We start from the raw sequence: 19,570 nt of genomic DNA on the forward strand, positions 1-19,570 counted from the left end.
TTCCCTGGTTGAACTTGATGGACATATGTCTTTTTTCGACCGTACTAACTATGTAACTATGTAACATAACATGGGGGGGGGGGGGGTCTCCTGGCTGTTCACACAGGTGTGTCATTGCTGTACATTGACCATGCATTGCTTCTGTGGTATTGCAAAGGCAAAGACAAATGCTTCCAGCCATCCATTGCACTAATGGATTGGTCATCAGCTGGCTGTCTATGTCCCGCATCAATATAGACCAAAGTACAGAGGGTTAGGCTATGCTATTGTGCACCTACCTGATGCATCAGAAGGTGCGAGGCCCTTGCTAAATTCTGTGCACAGACTTTGAGATCTATACTTTAGACTGTATCTAAACCTGCTCCAACATGGACTGACATTCTGGCCTACTTTCAGCCGATGCGACTTGTCTGTCGCTGAACAGTCGCTTTTTATGTATTCAGCACCTATGTATAATGTTGTAAAAATGCTCTAGAAGCTAAAGTCGCAGAAATGTCACACATATTTGGCCTGCAACTTTGTGTGCGACAAATTCAGACAGGAACAATCAGTATAAATCCTTAGAAAATTATCCCCCAGTGTCTCCATCTGCTGGCGGTATTGAATAAGCATTGCTGCACTGATGGGGTATGCATTAGACGAAAAAAAAGAAGAAAAAGAAGAATAATACGCCCAGAAAAGAGGCGAAAAGGAGAAAAACGTAAAAAAACGTGAAAAAAAAGTAAGAGGAAGAGAAGGGAAAAAAAGGTGGAAATGGGTTTAAAAGTGATTTCGGCGGAGAAATATATATATATATATATATATATATATATATATATATATACGCGCACACACACACATATATATAAACGTATTCTCCGTTGAGATATTGCAGCCGCTGCTGTGTCCAGGCCCAGGAGCCTTAGCACTGTGCTGTGATGTCACTCAATACCACTGACATCACTAGGTGTAAACAACATCTCTCCTTTGCTGTGTATGTGACTATGGAGCTGTTTGGTGATGTCGTCTATTATGGCCTTCATAGAAGCAACAGGAGATTGTTGCATCCATCTAGAACCCTCAGAACTACAGTGCTATGATGTCACTCACTTCCACAGGCCTTGCAGAGTGTAAACAACAACAACCCAGCTTTGTTGTGTATGTAACCATAGGGATTTGTGATGTCACCTAGAACCTTCACAGCAGCGACAGCTTTATGAGGAGCATCAGCACTGCTCTGCCTGAGCAGAACCATCACCGCCATAGGTTGTCAAATAACCCGGGTTTAACCCACACAGGTAAGTCCAATGGGGTGCAGGCATGTCCTCTATGCTTACAGCTTCCCGTGGGTGTTGGTTTGATACCGTTTGGGGACAGCCAAGGAGGCATCTGCAGGCAACAAAGGTAGGTGTGTGCTTGTGTGTGTGTTTCCTATGCAGATCCTAAGCCCAGTGTCACATGCAAGTAGGAGGAGTAAGAAGGGTTCCTGGCAAATCCGGGTTATGGATTGCATTTAAAAAGGCCCCGTGGGAGTGCAATGGGCCCCTGTCTTGCTGCTTAGCAATAATGGTATGGGTTTAGGTTCTGCTGTGTGTACTGGTGGTTGACTGCCCCCCAGCCCAGAGTGTGCATGGAAAATTGTCTGGCAGCCTCCCTGACAGCAAGCAGTGATAGTGCCCATGAAGGGCACCTTGTTGGGCCCGCCCCTTTCACGGTTATCGCTTCTCGGCCTTTTGGCTAAGATCAAGTGTAGTATCTGTTCTTATCAGTTTAATATCTGATACGTCCCCTATCTGGGGACCATATATTAAATGGATTTTTGAGAACGGGGGCCGATTTCGAAGCTTGCTTCCGTCGCCCTATGCATTGACCCGATATGGCAGTATCTTCGGGTACAGTGCACCACCCCCTTACAGGGTTAAAAAGAAAGATTCCTACTTTCATTGCTACCTGCTTGCTGGCTAGCCAGCTAGCCAGCCCTGTGGGCCTTGCTGCTGCTGCAGCCAAAAAACAAAAGGTGGTGCTGCTGCTGCTTCTGCTGCTTCTGCTTCTGCTTGTGTCTGGCCGCTGTTGGAGCGTCCAGGCACAGGACTTCTGCTGCTGCTGACTAAATGGCCTCCTTAATTGGATCATTTGAGTAGCCAGCACACCTGTGCAGGTAGGGCATGACATGATAGGCAGCTGCCTTGATAGCGGGTGGGTGCTGAATGTTCCTAATTGACAAAATAAGATTAATGCTTATGAAGAAATATAAAATCTCATCCCTTCCCCAATATCGCGCCACACCCCTACCCCTTAATTCCCTGGTTGAACTTGATGGACATATGTCTTTTTTCGACCGTACTAACTATGTAACTATGTAACATAACATGGGGGGGGGGGGGTCTCCTGGCTGTTCACACAGGTGTGTCATTGCTGTACATTGACCATGCATTGCTTCTGTGGTATTGCAAAGGCAAAGACAAATGCTTCCAGCCATCCATTGCACTAATGGATTGGTCATCAGCTGGCTGTCTATGTCCCGCATCAATATAGACCAAAGTACAGAGGGTTAGGCTATGCTATTGTGCACCTACCTGATGCATCAGAAGGTGCGAGGCCCTTGCTAAATTCTGTGCACAGACTTTGAGATCTATACTTTAGACTGTATCTAAACCTGCTCCAACATGGACTGACATTCTGGCCTACTTTCAGCCGATGCGACTTGTCTGCCGCTGAACAGTCGCTTTTTATGTATTCAGCACCTATGTATAATGTTGTAAAAATGCTCTAGAAGCTAAAGTCGCAGAAATGTCACACATATTTGGCCTGCAACTTTCTGTGCGACAAATTCAGACAGGAAAAATCAGTATAAATCCTTAGAAAATTATCCCCCAGTGTCTCCATCTGCTGGCGGTATTGAATAAGCATTGCTGCACTGATGGGGTATGCATTAGACGAAAAAAAAGAAGAAAAAGAAGAATAATACGCCCAGAAAAGAGGCGAAAAGGAGAAAAACGTAAAAAAACGTGAAAAAAAAGTAAGAGGAAGAGAAGGGAAAAAAAGGTGGAAATGGGTTTAAAAGTGATTTCGGCGGAGAAATATATATATATATATATATATATATATATATATATACGCGCACACACACACACACATATATATAAACGTATTCTCCGTTGAGATATTGCAGCCGCTGCTGTGTCCAGGCCCAGGAGCCTTAGCACTGTGCTGTGATGTCACTCAATACCACTGACATCACTAGGTGTAAACAACATCTCTCCTTTGCTGTGTATGTGACTATGGAGCTGTTTGGTGATGTCGTCTATTATGGCCTTCATAGAAGCAACAGGAGATTGTTGCATCCATCTAGAACCCTCAGAACTACAGTGCTATGATGTCACTCACTTCCACAGGCCTTGCAGAGTGTAAACAACAACAACCCAGCTTTGTTGTGTATGTAACCATAGGGATTTGTGATGTCACCTAGAACCTTCACAGCAGCGACAGCTTTATGAGGAGCATCAGCACTGCTCTGCCTGAGCAGAACCATCACCGCCATAGGTTGTCAAATAACCCGGGTTTAACCCACACAGGTAAGTCCAATGGGGTGCAGGCATGTCCTCTATGCTTACAGCTTCCCGTGGGTGTTGGTTTGATACCGTTTGGGGACAGCCAAGGAGGCATCTGCAGGCAACAAAGGTAGGTGTGTGCTTGTGTGTGTGTTTCCTATGCAGATCCTAAGCCCAGTGTCACATGCAAGTAGGAGGAGTAAGAAGGGTTCCTGGCAAATCCGGGTTATGGATTGCATTTAAAAAGGCCCCGTGGGAGTGCAATGGGCCCCTGTCTTGCTGCTTAGCAATAATGGTATGGGTTTAGGTTCTGCTGTGTGTACTGGTGGTTGACTGCCCCCCAGCCCAGAGTGTGCATGGAAAATTGTCTGGCAGCCTCCCTGACAGCAAGCAGTGATAGTGCCCATGAAGGGCACCTTGTTGGGCCCGCCCCTTTCACGGTTATCGCTTCTCGGCCTTTTGGCTAAGATCAAGTGTAGTATCTGTTCTTATCAGTTTAATATCTGATACGTCCCCTATCTGGGGACCATATATTAAATGGATTTTTGAGAACGGGGGCCGATTTCGAAGCTTGCTTCCGTCGCCCTATGCATTGACCCGATATGGCAGTATCTTCGGGTACAGTGCACCACCCCCTTACAGGGTTAAAAAGAAAGATTCCTACTTTCATTGCTACCTGCTTGCTGGCTAGCCAGCTAGCCAGCCCTGTGGGCCTTGCTGCTGCTGCAGCCAAAAAACAAAAGGTGGTGCTGCTGCTGCTTCTGCTGCTTCTGCTTCTGCTTGTGTCTGGCCGCTGTTGGAGCGTCCAGGCACAGGACTTCTGCTGCTGCTGACTAAATGGCCTCCTTAATTGGATCATTTGAGTAGCCAGCACACCTGTGCAGGTAGGGCATGACATGATAGGCAGCTGCCTTGATAGCGGGTGGGTGCTGAATGTTCCTAATTGACAAAATAAGATTAATGCTTATGAAGAAATATAAAATCTCATCCCTTCCCCAATATCGCGCCACACCCCTACCCCTTAATTCCCTGGTTGAACTTGATGGACATATGTCTTTTTTCGACCGTACTAACTATGTAACTATGTAACATAACATGGGGGGGGGAGGGGGGGGGTCTCCTGGCTGTTCACACAGGTGTGTCATTGCTGTACATTGACCATGCATTGCTTCTGTGGTATTGCAAAGGCAAAGACAAATGCTTCCAGCCATCCATTGCACTAATGGATTGGTCATCAGCTGGCTGTCTATGTCCCGCATCAATATAGACCAAAGTACAGAGGGTTAGGCTATGCTATTGTGCACCTACCTGATGCATCAGAAGGTGCGAGGCCCTTGCTAAATTCTGTGCACAGACTTTGAGATCTATACTTTAGACTGTATCTAAACCTGCTCCAACATGGACTGACATTCTGGCCTACTTTCAGCCGATGCGACTTGTCTGTCGCTGAACAGTCGCTTTTTATGTATTCAGCACCTATGTATAATGTTGTAAAAATGCTCTAGAAGCTAAAGTCGCAGAAATGTCACACATATTTGGCCTGCAACTTTCTGTGCGACAAATTCAGACAGGAAAAATCAGTATAAATCCTTAGAAAATTATCCCCCAGTGTCTCCATCTGCTGGCGGTATTGAATAAGCATTGCTGCACTGATGGGGTATGCATTAGACGAAAAAAAAGAAGAAAAAGAAGAATAATACGCCCAGAAAAGAGGCGAAAAGGAGAAAGACGTAAAAAAACTTGAAAAAAAAGTAAGAGGAAGAGAAGGGAAAAAAAGGTGGAAATGGGTTTAAAAGTGATTTCGGCGGAGAAATATATATATATATATATATATATATATATATATATATATATATATATACGCGCACAAACACACATATATATAAACGTATTCTCCGTTGAGATATTGCAGCCGCTGCTGTGTCCAGGCCCAGGAGCCTTAGCACTGTGCTGTGATGTCACTCAATACCACTGACATCACTAGGTGTAAACAACATCTCTCCTTTGCTGTGTATGTGACTATGGAGCTGTTTGGTGATGTCGTCTATTATGGCCTTCATAGAAGCAACAGGAGATTGTTGCATCCATCTAGAACCCTCAGAACTACAGTGCTATGATGTCACTCACTTCCACAGGCCTTGCAGAGTGTAAACAACAACAACCCAGCTTTGTTGTGTATGTAACCATAGGGATTTGTGATGTCACCTAGAACCTTCACAGCAGCGACAGCTTTATGAGGAGCATCAGCACTGCTCTGCCTGAGCAGAACCATCACCGCCATAGGTTGTCAAATAACCCGGGTTTAACCCACACAGGTAAGTCCAATGGGGTGCAGGCATGTCCTCTATGCTTACAGCTTCCCGTGGGTGTTGGTTTGATACCGTTTGGGGACAGCCAAGGAGGCATCTGCAGGCAACAAAGGTAGGTGTGTGCTTGTGTGTGTGTTTCCTATGCAGATCCTAAGCCCAGTGTCACATGCAAGTAGGAGGAGTAAGAAGGGTTCCTGGCAAATCCGGGTTATGGATTGCATTTAAAAAGGCCCCGTGGGAGTGCAATGGGCCCCTGTCTTGCTGCTTAGCAATAATGGTATGGGTTTAGGTTCTGCTGTGTGTACTGGTGGTTGACTGCCCCCCAGCCCAGAGTGTGCATGGAAAATTGTCTGGCAGCCTCCCTGACAGCAAGCAGTGATAGTGCCCATGAAGGGCACCTTGTTGGGCCCGCCCCTTTCACGGTTATCGCTTCTCGGCCTTTTGGCTAAGATCAAGTGTAGTATCTGTTCTTATCAGTTTAATATCTGATACGTCCCCTATCTGGGGACCATATATTAAATGGATTTTTGAGAACGGGGGCCGATTTCGAAGCTTGCTTCCGTCGCCCTATGCATTGACCCGATATGGCAGTATCTTCGGGTACAGTGCACCACCCCCTTACAGGGTTAAAAAGAAAGATTCCTACTTTCATTGCTACCTGCTTGCTGGCTAGCCAGCTAGCCAGCCCTGTGGGCCTTGCTGCTGCTGCAGCCAAAAAACAAAAGGTGGTGCTGCTGCTGCTTCTGCTGCTTCTGCTTCTGCTTGTGTCTGGCCGCTGTTGGAGCGTCCAGGCACAGGACTTCTGCTGCTGCTGACTAAATGGCCTCCTTAATTGGATCATTTGAGTAGCCAGCACACCTGTGCAGGTAGGGCATGACATGATAGGCAGCTGCCTTGATAGCGGGTGGGTGCTGAATGTTCCTAATTGACAAAATAAGATTAATGCTTATGAAGAAATATAAAATCTCATCCCTTCCCCAATATCGCGCCACACCCCTACCCCTTAATTCCCTGGTTGAACTTGATGGACATATGTCTTTTTTCGACCGTACTAACTATGTAACTATGTAACATAACATGGGGGGGGGGGGGGGGGGGGTCTCCTGGCTGTTCACACAGGTGTGTCATTGCTGTACATTGACCATGCATTGCTTCTGTGGTATTGCAAAGGCAAAGACAAATGCTTCCAGCCATCCATTGCACTAATGGATTGGTCATCAGCTGGCTGTCTATGTCCCGCATCAATATAGACCAAAGTACAGAGGGTTAGGCTATGCTATTGTGCACCTACCTGATGCATCAGAAGGTGCGAGGCCCTTGCTAAATTCTGTGCACAGACTTTGAGATCTATACTTTAGACTGTATCTAAACCTGCTCCAACATGGACTGACATTCTGGCCTACTTTCAGCCGATGCGACTTGTCTGTCGCTGAACAGTCGCTTTTTATGTATTCAGCACCTATGTATAATGTTGTAAAAATGCTCTAGAAGCTAAAGTCGCAGAAATGTCACACATATTTGGCCTGCAACTTTCTGTGCGACAAATTCAGACAGGAAAAATCAGTATAAATCCTTAGAAAATTATCCCCCAGTGTCTCCATCTGCTGGCGGTATTGAATAAGCATTGCTGCACTGATGGGGTATGCATTAGACGAAAAAAAAGAAGAAAAAGAAGAATAATACGCCCAGAAAAGAGGCGAAAAGGAGAAAAACGTAAAAAAACGTGAAAAAAAAGTAAGAGGAAGAGAAGGGAAAAAAAGGTGGAAATGGGTTTAAAAGTGATTTCGGCGGAGAAATATATATATATATATATATATATATATATATATATATATATATATACGCGCACACACACACATATATATAAACGTATTCTCCGTTGAGATATTGCAGCCGCTGCTGTGTCCAGGCCCAGGAGCCTTAGCACTGTGCTGTGATGTCACTCAATACCACTGACATCACTAGGTGTAAACAACATCTCTCCTTTGCTGTGTATGTGACTATGGAGCTGTTTGGTGATGTCGTCTATTATGGCCTTCATAGAAGCAACAGGAGATTGTTGCATCCATCTAGAACCCTCAGAACTACAGTGCTATGATGTCACTCACTTCCACAGGCCTTGCAGAGTGTAAACAACAACAACCCAGCTTTGTTGTGTATGTAACCATAGGGATTTGTGATGTCACCTAGAACCTTCACAGCAGCGACAGCTTTATGAGGAGCATCAGCACTGCTCTGCCTGAGCAGAACCATCACCGCCATAGGTTGTCAAATAACCCGGGTTTAACCCACACAGGTAAGTCCAATGGGGTGCAGGCATGTCCTCTATGCTTACAGCTTCCCGTGGGTGTTGGTTTGATACCGTTTGGGGACAGCCAAGGAGGCATCTGCAGGCAACAAAGGTAGGTGTGTGCTTGTGTGTGTGTTTCCTATGCAGATCCTAAGCCCAGTGTCACATGCAAGTAGGAGGAGTAAGAAGGGTTCCTGGCAAATCCGGGTTATGGATTGCATTTAAAAAGGCCCCGTGGGAGTGCAATGGGCCCCTGTCTTGCTGCTTAGCAATAATGGTATGGGTTTAGGTTCTGCTGTGTGTACTGGTGGTTGACTGCCCCCCAGCCCAGAGTGTGCATGGAAAATTGTCTGGCAGCCTCCCTGACAGCAAGCAGTGATAGTGCCCATGAAGGGCACCTTGTTGGGCCCGCCCCTTTCACGGTTATCGCTTCTCGGCCTTTTGGCAAAGATCACGTGTGGATTTCTGTGCGTGGTTTGGGTTGAAAGGAGTGGTGATCGGGGCCCTCTTTACGGGGGGCCCTGGATTGTTGCTGAGCTGCGATCGTGGGTTTTACCTGCAAAAATGAGCGAGAAGGCGCGTGGACTTGAGGACACGGTGCGGATCTACGTTCCTGGCGAGCACCGGGGGACGATCGGACTTGACCAAATCGTTTTTGAGATTCTTCGCAAGCTTGATTACCTACAGGTATGGAATGTATTGGCTATACAGGATTTTCCTAGGCAAGGAATTTATGATATTACTTTTTGTGGTTCTGAGATTTGCCAGAGAGTCTATATGGATCTTGAAGAAATGAAGAGGAAAAGTGAGCCTGCTATAATGAAGAAGATTAAAGTGGAACCGTTATTTATGAATACAACAAAGGTAGTAATTGTCCACATGTATAATCCTAAGGTTTCTGATGAAATGGTTACAAACTTTTTGTTCCGGTATTGCGAGGAAGTGAAATTTATAGGAAGACTTAAGAACAAGTTTGGGTACTTTAATTGTAAGAGAAAGTTTATTGTAAAATTTAAAAAAGATGAAGGAATGCAAGATGGAAGGAAGAGCATACCACAGGTGTTTTCTATCGGAGGAGAGAGAGGTTTCTGCTTTTATGAAGGCCAGTTGCAATATTGTAGAAAGTGCCATGCCTATGGCCATGTGCAGGATTATTGCCCTGAGAAAGGAGAATGTTGCAGAAATTGTGGGAAAACTGGTCATGAAGCAAGTATCTGTACAGAGAAGAAGACATGTGATATCTGTGGAAGTGAGGAACATTTGGCAAGAGGCTGTGATATGTGGTATAAAAAGAAGAGAAGTTATGCTGATGCAGCTGGGAATAGAGGAGAACAAAGAGAAAAAGGGGGAGGGAGGTTTGTTCCTGGAGTTGGTGAGAGTGTGAGTGTTAATGTGGCACAGGTGGCTGAGGAAACTTCTGTGATAGTGGAGCACATTAGCACTCAGGAGAGGTCAGGGGAGGAGGGTGTTTCCACTGCTGTGACTGGTGAGGAGACAGGTGTGGGAGGTGAATTTACCTTGGTGAAAAAGAAAAAAGCAAAAAAAGTGAAAGTGGTGGAGAAAATTGAGACAGTGTATGGTGATGTTCTTTCTAGTGAAGAGGCTATGGATGATATTGAATGTCCAAACCCAATTGTGGGGGAGGAGGAGGGAATGGAAGTTGTTGGGTCATCTCAGAGATCTCTGACACCTGGTCAGAGAGTTTCTCGCAGTAAGGAAGAAGAGGAGGAGGAAGATGAGGATGTGCAGGTTGTGAATAAAAGGTGTAAGACAGGGAGCTGGTCTGAGGATCAGGAAGCCCTTGTTCTTGGTAGTGATAATGAAATAGACAGGGACTCTAACATAGGGTCGCCTGATTGTTTTGCAAGTTTACATAGGAAAGTTGAAGGCCAAAATGTTAATTTCTAAGTTAAGATGGATTTTAAAGCATTTGGTTTTCTTTTCCTAGTTATTATGACTTTGGTTGTAACAACTATTAATGTAAGAAGTATTGAGTCTGAAATTAGGAGAGCTGCAATTTTTGATATTCTTGAGAATGTTAGAAGTGATGTGATATGTTTACAGGAGTGTGCAATAAAGTCAGCACCTTATGCAAATGAGTGGAAGTGTGGGCAGTCCTTCTGGTCCACATGTGCAGAAAACAAAAATGAAGGTGTGGGGATTTTATTGCGAAACAGGGACATTAAAGTTTTAAATTGCCAAATTTTAGTACCTGGTCGTTGTATGGTTTTAATTTTTGAGGTTTTGGGCCAGAGGATGAGAATTTTTAATGTGTATGCTCCAGCAGAAAAACAAGCACGTTTGTCTTTTTTAGAGTCCCTTAAGTTTTTTATCCCTGGTCGTGAAGATACTATTATTGTTGGCGATTTTAACTGCATTAGATCCGTCAATGATCGTGAGAGCTCTGCTGAGGTTAGAACTGATATTACTTCCAATGTTTTAAATCAAATTATTCAAGACTTGCATTTTACTGATGTTGGACTGATGGTTAGCACTGATGAAAGATATACGTACATATCAGATAGTGGCCGCTGTAAATCCCGGATCGATTACATCCTGGTCTCTGATGGGATTAAGGTGGTCCGGTGCAATCAAATGATGTCAACTTTCTCAGACCACAAGATGGTGTCGGCTGAGATAAGTGTCACAGAGTCCCTTCATTTTGGGAGGGGGCTCTGGAAATTAAATGTAAGTCTATTGGAAGATGAGGAAGTAATGGCTGGTTTTAATCATGTGTTTTTATCCTGTGTTTCTAAACAACCTGATTTTAGTAATGTCTTAGTGTGGTGGGAATGGGCTAAAGGAGAGTTTTCTAATTTCTTTAAGATGTTTTGCATAAAGAGAGCACAAGAGAAGAGGAGGAGTGATGAAAGGCTTGTATCCCGGTTAGAGACTCTCTATAAGTTTAAACGTGTTGGTGTGGAGGTGGAGAATGAGATTGTTAAGGTGAAGGGGGAGATGAAAAAAAGGTTGTTGGAAAAGGGAAGAAATATTGTATATAAGTCTAAAGTGCAGCACCTAGAAGAAAATGAGCAGTGTACACGGTATTTCTTTAAAAAATGTTTTAATGCTAAAGGTGTTTTTAAATCTGTTTTTACCCCTACGGGGGAAGTTTTTGGAGAGGAGATGGTGAAGGAGATTGGCAGATTTTATGAGACACTCTTTAGTAATAAGAGCAGAGCCAGTGAGACGGAGATGAATGATTATTGTAATATTTTGGAGAATAATGTTCCTGTTGAAAAAGTAGATTTTTTGATTGATGATGTTAGTGAAGGGGAGATCAAGCAGGCCCTGGATAAGATGGCCAAAGGGAAGACACCAGGCTGTGATGGTCTTCCCGCTGAGTTTTATTCCGCGTTCTGGAATATTTTAAGTAAAGAGTTTACACGGGTGGTGCAATATGTTTTTAACTCAGGTGTTTTAGCTGAATCTATGAAGAAAGGGGTCATAACATTAATTCATAAAAAAGGTGATGGCAGAGATCTTAAAAATTGGAGACCTATAACTTTATTAAATTGTGACTACAAGATAATTGCTAAGATTGTGGCTAATAGACTGAGTGATGTAGTGGACCACCTTGTGGGAGAATACCAAGTTTGTGCAGTACCGAAAAGAAAAATAACAGATAATTTATTGCTTTTAAGAGACTCTATTTATTACAGTAACTTCAACAAGAATGCACTGTTTGTTGAGTCCATAGATTTCGAAAAGGCTTATGATAAGGTTGCACATGATTTTATGTTCATTGCTTTAAAACACTTAGGTATTCCAGAAAAGTTATTATCTGTTATTATGAGTTTTTATCATGGGGTGACAAGTCAGATTTTAGTAAATGGGCATGTGGGGCCTGCTTTTAATGTCCTGTCTGGAGTCAGACAGGGATGCCCACTCTCCCCAATTCTGTTTATATGCGTTATAGAGGGCCTGTTGAAGAATGTGCAGAAAGATAAATGTGTGAGTGGTGTTTTTATTCCAGGTAGTGATGGTAGTAAGTTAAAGGTTTTAAGTTATATGGATGATGTGGTTTTTACTTGTACATCCCAAGCAGATCTCAACAGAGTAAATTTGCATGTGAGGATTTTTTGTTGTGTGGCTGGGATGAATGTGAACTGGGGGAAGTGCCAATTATGCAGTTTTGGGAACCAAGAGAATATAGTAGTGGATGGTGTTAAGGAAAAAGAAGACATTGAAGTGCTAGGAGTGATATTTGACAAAGACCTCAAAGGAAAGAAAAGTTATGAGACTTTGGACAGTAAAATTGAGAAGAAGCTATCCTTCTGGAGGTTAAGGAACTTGTCACTTAAAGGGAAAGTTCTTATCATTAAGTCTGTAATCCTACCGCTTCTCTTGTATACGGCTATGGTGCTTCCTCCAGGAAAGTTATGGACTAGGAGAGTTACAAGGAAGCTTTTTGTGTTCTTCTGGGGGTCTAAGATGGAGAAAATGAGAAGAGAAGAAGTGATGAAGAGTATGAATTTGGGCGGATATAACTTTCCAAACATTGATCTGTTTTTAAAGGTGCACTATTTTCTTTTAATTTTTAAATTGATACAGTGCAATAATAGGGCGGCAGACATGAGTAAATACCTTGCAGGATGGTTGTTTTCCAAGTGGGGCTGGTGTGAGAGGGATTTGAGGAGACCCATAGCACATGTGATACCTACCTTCTATGTGCTCCTCAGGTCTTTCAATGATCAATTTGGTTTGAGCTCTTTAGGTGAACCTGATAAAAAGAAAATAGAACAAGAAATAAGGAAAAATGAGAGATTATATGAAGTACCATTCTGCACTAATGCTCAGTCTGTGAAGATTTGGAAGTTTTTTAAAGTTATTGGACTATCAAACAGACAAAAAGACGTTAGTTGGATGTCCTTTCATGGCTGCCTCCCAACCCGATCTTTTTTAAATGGAAGAGGTTTGAGAATAAGTGACAGATGCCCAAGAGAGGGTTGTGGAGGTAGAGAAGACTTAGTGCACCTTTATTGGGACTGTTTTTATGCAAAAGAATTTTTTATGTTTTTAAAGAGGTTTTTAATCCAACTCACTGGATATAATAGTTTTTCTTTTGAGAAAGTTTTTATTGGTCAAGATCTTAGTAAAAAGGAAGATACACGTACTAATTGGATTCTTTTTTCTGTTTTTAAAGAGGTTTTATGGGACTCACGCAATTTGCTTGTTTTTAAAAATGTTGTTATTTCTCCGAGGGAATTGAAAAGATTGTTTTTAGGAAGGATTTTTACTATCTTTCTACTGGACAAAAAGAGAATTGGTGAAGAAGAAGCGGAGAAAATCTGGATGCATACACGATGGAAGAATTTATAAGAAGTACGTAAAGGAGAAAGCTGTAAGTTTTTGACCAATTTCTGTGATTGTTTTTGACATGTTTTTTTGTTTTGTTGTTTAGTCACTTTTTCTTGGCACTCGGTTCCCTTAGTTAGTTTTTTCCGTATGATGTTTTTTCAGATATTGTTTTAAGTGACGAGTCTTGGTAGGTGACCTGATGATCGTCCAAACAATAGTCTGTAACTGAGGAAAAAAAAAAAAAAAAAAAAAAAATCTGTTCTTATCAGTTTAATATCTGATACGTCCCCTATCTGGGGACCATATATTAAATGGATTTTTGAGAACGGGGGCCGATTTCGAAGCTTGCTTCCGTCGCCCTATGCATTGACCCGATATGGCAGTATCTTCGGGTACAGTGCACCACCCCCTTACAGGGTTAAAAAGAAAGATTCCTACTTTCATTGCTACCTGCTTGCTGGCTAGCCAGCTAGCCAGCCCTGTGGGCCTTGCTGCTGCTGCAGCCAAAAAACAAAAGGTGGTGCTGCTGCTGCTTCTGCTGCTTCTGCTTCTGCTTGTGTCTGGCCGCTGTTGGAGCGTCCAGGCACAGGACTTCTGCTGCTGCTGACTAAATGGCCTCCTTAATTGGATCATTTGAGTAGCCAGCACACCTGTGCAGGTAGGGCATGACATGATAGGCAGCTGCCTTGATAGCGGGTGGGTGCTGAATGTTCCTAATTGACAAAATAAGATTAATGCTTATGAAGAAATATAAAATCTCATCCCTTCCCCAATATCGCGCCACACCCCTACCCCTTAATTCCCTGGTTGAACTTGATGGACATATGTCTTTTTTCGACCGTACTAACTATGTAACTATGTAACATAACATGGGGGGGGGGGGGTCTCCTGGCTGTTCACACAGGTGTGTCATTGCTGTACATTGACCATGCATTGCTTCTGTGGTATTGCAAAGGCAAAGACAAATGCTTCCAGCCATCCATTGCACTAATGGATTGGTCATCAGCTGGCTGTCTATGTCCCGCATCAATATAGACCAAAGTACAGAGGGTTAGGCTATGCTATTGTGCACCTACCTGATGCATCAGAAGGTGCGAGGCCCTTGCTAAATTCTGTGCACAGACTTTGAGATCTATACTTTAGACTGTATCTAAACCTGCTCCAACATGGACTGACATTCTGGCCTACTTTCAGCCGATGCGACTTGTCTGTCGCTGAACAGTCGCTTTTTATGTATTCAGCACCTATGTATAATGTTGTAAAAATGCTCTAGAAGCTAAAGTCGCAGAAATGTCACACATATTTGGCCTGCAACTTTCTGTGCGACAAATTCAGACAGGAAAAATCAGTATAAATCCTTAGAAAATTATCCCCCAGTGTCTCCATCTGCTGGCGGTATTGAATAAGCATTGCTGCACTGATGGGGTATGCATTAGACGAAAAAAAAGAAGAAAAAGAAGAATAATACGCCCAGAAAAGAGGCGAAAAGGAGAAAAACGTAAAAAAACGTGAAAAAAAAGTAAGAGGAAGAGAAGGGAAAAAAAGGTGGAAATGGGTTTAAAAGTGATTTCGGCGGAGAAATATATATATATATATATATATATATATATATATATATATATATATACGCGCACACACACACATATATATAAACGTATTCTCCGTTGAGATATTGCAGCCGCTGCTGTGTCCAGGCCCAGGAGCCTTAGCACTGTGCTGTGATGTCACTCAATACCACTGACATCACTAGGTGTAAACAACATCTCTCCTTTGCTGTGTATGTGACTATGGAGCTGTTTGGTGATGTCGTCTATTATGGCCTTCATAGAAGCAACAGGAGATTGTTGCATCCATCTAGAACCCTCAGAACTACAGTGCTATGATGTCACTCACTTCCACAGGCCTTGCAGAGTGTAAACAACAACAACCCAGCTTTGTTGTGTATGTAACCATAGGGATTTGTGATGTCACCTAGAACCTTCACAGCAGCGACAGCTTTATGAGGAGCATCAGCACTGCTCTGCCTGAGCAGAACCATCACTGCCATAGGTTGTCAAATAACCCGGGTTTAACCCACACAGGTAAGTCCAATGGGGTGCAGGCATGTCCTCTATGCTTACAGCTTCCCGTGGGTGTTGGTTTGATACCGTTTGGGGACAGCCAAGGAGGCATCTGCAGGCAACAAAGGTAGGTGTGTGCTTGTGTGTGTGTTTCCTATGCAGATCCTAAGCCCAGTGTCACATGCAAGTAGGAGGAGTAAGAAGGGTTCCTGGCAAATCCGGGTTATGGATTGCATTTAAAAAGGCCCTGTGGGAGTGCAATGGGCCCCTGTCTTGCTGCTTAGCAATAATGGTATGGGTTTAGGTTCTGCTGTGTGTACTGGTGGTTGACTGCCCCCCAGCCCAGAGTGTGCATGGAAAATTGTCTGGCAGCCTCCCTGACAGCAAGCAGTGATAGTGCCCATGAAGGGCACCTTGTTGGGCCCGCCCCTTTCACGGTTATCGCTTCTCGGCCTTTTGGCTAAGATCAAGTGTAGTATCTGTTCTTATCAGTTTTTCATGCCGGTGGACAGTAACGCCGGTATGGGGCTGGTGGGGATGGGTGCTGCATGGAGGATGCAGGTGTACCAGGGCTTTCCGGGGCTGGTTCTGAGGAATCAGCTCGACGGCTGCCCCGATGTGACCTGTTCCCTCCGGGTCTCGCCATGAGGCTGAGAGGGTCTAGAGCCGAGGTACTTTTGTGCCTCGGGGAGTGGTGACCCCGAGGTGCCGAAACTCACTGGGAGGATAGGCTCACTGAGTTGAAGCACGGGCACCATAATCTCTTCACCTTGTGGCACTCACCTCTTGATTCCCGGCCTTCTGGCTAGGATCAGAGAAATTTTTATAGATCCGGCCGGATGTCCGGGCAGTATATCTGCACACATTCACTTATTTATTTCTTTTTTGTCTCACTGTGTCACTTTTTGCGTGTTGTGTGTTCACAGGATTGGTCAGGATGCGGTAGCCCTTCTGGGTGTCCCTCCTGGCGGTCTAGGGGAGGTGTGTGTGGCCATTAGGTTCCGCACCTCCCTGCAAACACCCCGGGTACTCCTGCTTTGGCAGGGTACCTACCGTAATCGGCTCTGCGGGCAGATACCTTGGCTAACGCCAAGGGGGATGCCGGGAGCATTTGTGGTCCCCTAGTAGCTTCGGCGAAAAGGGACATCGAACCTGGAACCTCGCAGGTACCTTTTGGTCCGGAGGCGAAGGGTAAGGTTTGTTGGGGGGCCTCTCTCCTATCGGAGAAGGGCTTGTGATAGACCGCATCCTTTGTGCACGTTTTTTTAGTGTAACACGTTTGCACTTTTTCTTGCACTTTGGGTGAATCGAAAGCACGTTCCTCGGCTTTAGATAAAAAAAAAAAAAAAAAAAAAAAAAAAAATCTGTTCTTATCAGTTTAATATCTGATACGTCCCCTATCTGGGGACCATATATTAAATGGATTTTTGAGAACGGGGGCCGATTTCGAAGCTTGCTTCCGTCGCCCTATGCATTGACCCGATATGGCAGTATCTTCGGGTACAGTGCACCACCCCCTTACAGGGTTAAAAAGAAAGATTCCTACTTTCATTGCTACCTGCTTGCTGGCTAGCCAGCTAGCCAGCCCTGTGGGCCTTGCTGCTGCTGCAGCAGCCAAAAAACAAAAGGTGGTGCTGCTGCTGCTTCTGCTGCTTCTGCTTCTGCTTGTGTCTGGCCGCTGTTGGAGCGTCCAGGCACAGGACTTCTGCTGCTGCTGACTAAATGGCCTCCTTAATTGGATCATTTGAGTAGCCAGCACACCTGTGCAGGTAGGGCATGACATGATAGGCAGCTGCCTTGATAGCGGGTGGGTGCTGAATGTTCCTAATTGACAAAATAAGATTAATGCTTATGAAGAAATATAAAATCTCATCCCTTCCCCAATATCGCGCCACACCCCTACCCCTTAATTCCCTGGTTGAACTTGATGGACATATGTCTTTTTTCGACCGTACTAACTATGTAACTATGTAACATAACATGGGGGGGGGGGGGGTCTCCTGGCTGTTCACACAGGTGTGTCATTGCTGTACATTGACCATGCATTGCTTCTGTGGTATTGCAAAGGCAAAGACAAATGCTTCCAGCCATCCATTGCACTAATGGATTGGTCATCAGCTGGCTGTCTATGTCCCGCATCAATATAGACCAAAGTACAGAGGGTTAGGCTATGCTATTGTGCACCTACCTGATGCATCAGAAGGTGCGAGGCCCTTGCTAAATTCTGTGCACAGACTTTGAGATCTATACTTTAGACTGTATCTAAACCTGCTCCAACATGGACTGACATTCTGGCCTACTTTCAGCCGATGCGACTTGTCTGTCGCTGAACAGTCGCTTTTTATGTATTCAGCACCTATGTATAATGTTGTAAAAATGCTCTAGAAGCTAAAGTCGCAGAAATGTCACACATATTTGGCCTGCAACTTTCTGTGCGACAAATTCAGACAGGAAAAATCAGTATAAATCCTTAGAAAATTATCCCCCAGTGTCTCCATCTGCTGGCGGTATTGAATAAGCATTGCTGCACTGATGGGGTATGCATTAGACGAAAAAAAAGAAGAAAAAGAAGAATAATACGCCCAGAAAAGAGGCGAAAAGGAGAAAAACGTAAAAAAAAACGTGAAAAAAAAGTAAGAGGAAGAGAAGGGAAAAAAAGGTGGAAATGGGTTTAAAAGTGATTTCGGCGGAGAAATATATATATATATATATATATATATATATATATATATATACGCGCACACACACACATATATATAAACGTATTCTCCGTTGAGATATTGCAGCCGCTGCTGTGTCCAGGCCCAGGAGCCTTAGCACTGTGCTGTGATGTCACTCAATACCACTGACATCACTAGGTGTAAACAACATCTCTCCTTTGCTGTGTATGTGACTATGGAGCTGTTTGGTGATGTCGTCTATTATGGCCTTCATAGAAGCAACAGGAGATTGTTGCATCCATCTAGAACCCTCAGAACTACAGTGCTATGATGTCACTCACTTCCACAGGCCTTGCAGAGTGTAAACAACAACAACCCAGCTTTGTTGTGTATGTAACCATAGGGATTTGTGATGTCACCTAGAACCTTCACAGCAGCGACAGCTTTATGAGGAGCATCAGCACTGCTCTGCCTGAGCAGAACCATCACCGCCATAGGTTGTCAAATAACCCGGGTTTAACCCACACAGGTAAGTCCAATGGGGTGCAGGCATGTCCTCTATGCTTACAGCTTCCCGTGGGTGTTGGTTTGATACCGTTTGGGGACAGCCAAGGAGGCATCTGCAGGCAACAAAGGTAGGTGTGTGCTTGTGTGTGTGTTTCCTATGCAGATCCTAAGCCCAGTGTCACATGCAAGTAGGAGGAGTAAGAAGGGTTCCTGGCAAATCCGGGTTATGGATTGCATTTAAAAAGGCCCCGTGGGAGTGCAATGGGCCCCTGTCTTGCTGCTTAGCAATAATGGTATGGGTTTAGGTTCTGCTGTGTGTACTGGTGGTTGACTGCCCCCCAGCCCAGAGTGTGCATGGAAAATTGTCTGGCAGCCTCCCTGACAGCAAGCAGTGATAGTGCCCATGAAGGGCACCTTGTTGGGCCCGCCCCTTTCACGGTTATCGCTTCTCGGCCTTTTGGCTAAGATCAAGTGTAGTATCTGTTCTTATCAGTTTAATATCTGATACGTCCCCTATCTGGGGACCATATATTAAATGGATTTTTGAGAACGGGGGCCGATTTCGAAGCGAAGCTTGCTTCCGTCGCCCTATGCATTGACCCGATATGGCAGTATCTTCGGGTACAGTGCACCACCCCCTTACAGGGTTAAAAAGAAAGATTCCTACTTTCATTGCTACCTGCTTGCTGGCTAGCCAGCTAGCCAGCCCTGTGGGCCTTGCTGCTGCTGCAGCCAAAAAACAAAAGGTGGTGCTGCTGCTGCTTCTGCTGCTTCTGCTTGTGTCTGGCCACTGTTGGAGCGTCCAGGCACAGGACTTCTGCTGCTGCTGACTAAATGGCCTCCTTAATTGGATCATTTGAGTAGCCAGCACACCTGTGCAGGTAGGGCATGACATGATAGGCAGCTGCCTTGA

The 19,570-nt window shown here is 44.5% G+C and overlaps 7 non-coding genes across 7 annotated transcripts; all 7 read left to right on the top strand.

Annotated features, from left to right (window-relative positions):
- Window positions 1-1,696: 1,696 nt before the first annotated feature.
- On the top strand, window positions 1,697-1,887 carry LOC130311225 (U2 spliceosomal RNA). Its single transcript, XR_008859638.1, has one exon. It is a non-coding gene; the product is annotated as a U2 spliceosomal RNA (small nuclear RNA).
- A 2,086-nt stretch (window positions 1,888-3,973) lies between these two features.
- On the top strand, window positions 3,974-4,164 carry LOC130311226 (U2 spliceosomal RNA). Its single transcript, XR_008859639.1, has one exon. It is a non-coding gene; the product is annotated as a U2 spliceosomal RNA (small nuclear RNA).
- A 2,100-nt stretch (window positions 4,165-6,264) lies between these two features.
- Window positions 6,265-6,455, top strand: LOC130311227 (U2 spliceosomal RNA). Its single transcript, XR_008859640.1, has one exon. It is a non-coding gene; the product is annotated as a U2 spliceosomal RNA (small nuclear RNA).
- A 7,189-nt stretch (window positions 6,456-13,644) lies between these two features.
- On the top strand, window positions 13,645-13,838 carry LOC130311182 (U2 spliceosomal RNA). Its single transcript, XR_008859610.1, has one exon. It is a non-coding gene; the product is annotated as a U2 spliceosomal RNA (small nuclear RNA).
- Window positions 13,839-15,930: 2,092 nt separating this feature from the next.
- On the top strand, window positions 15,931-16,118 carry LOC130311200 (U2 spliceosomal RNA). Its single transcript, XR_008859617.1, has one exon. It is a non-coding gene; the product is annotated as a U2 spliceosomal RNA (small nuclear RNA).
- Window positions 16,119-16,811: 693 nt separating this feature from the next.
- On the top strand, window positions 16,812-17,006 carry LOC130311183 (U2 spliceosomal RNA). Its single transcript, XR_008859611.1, has one exon. It is a non-coding gene; the product is annotated as a U2 spliceosomal RNA (small nuclear RNA).
- Window positions 17,007-19,098: 2,092 nt separating this feature from the next.
- Window positions 19,099-19,294, top strand: LOC130311158 (U2 spliceosomal RNA). The gene has a single exon (XR_008859596.1). It is a non-coding gene; the product is annotated as a U2 spliceosomal RNA (small nuclear RNA).
- Window positions 19,295-19,570: the final 276 nt, after the last annotated feature.

This window comes from Hyla sarda, unplaced genomic scaffold (assembly GCF_029499605.1).
Source record: "Hyla sarda isolate aHylSar1 unplaced genomic scaffold, aHylSar1.hap1 scaffold_162, whole genome shotgun sequence".
NCBI classification, from domain to species: Eukaryota; Metazoa; Chordata; class Amphibia; order Anura; family Hylidae; genus Hyla; species Hyla sarda.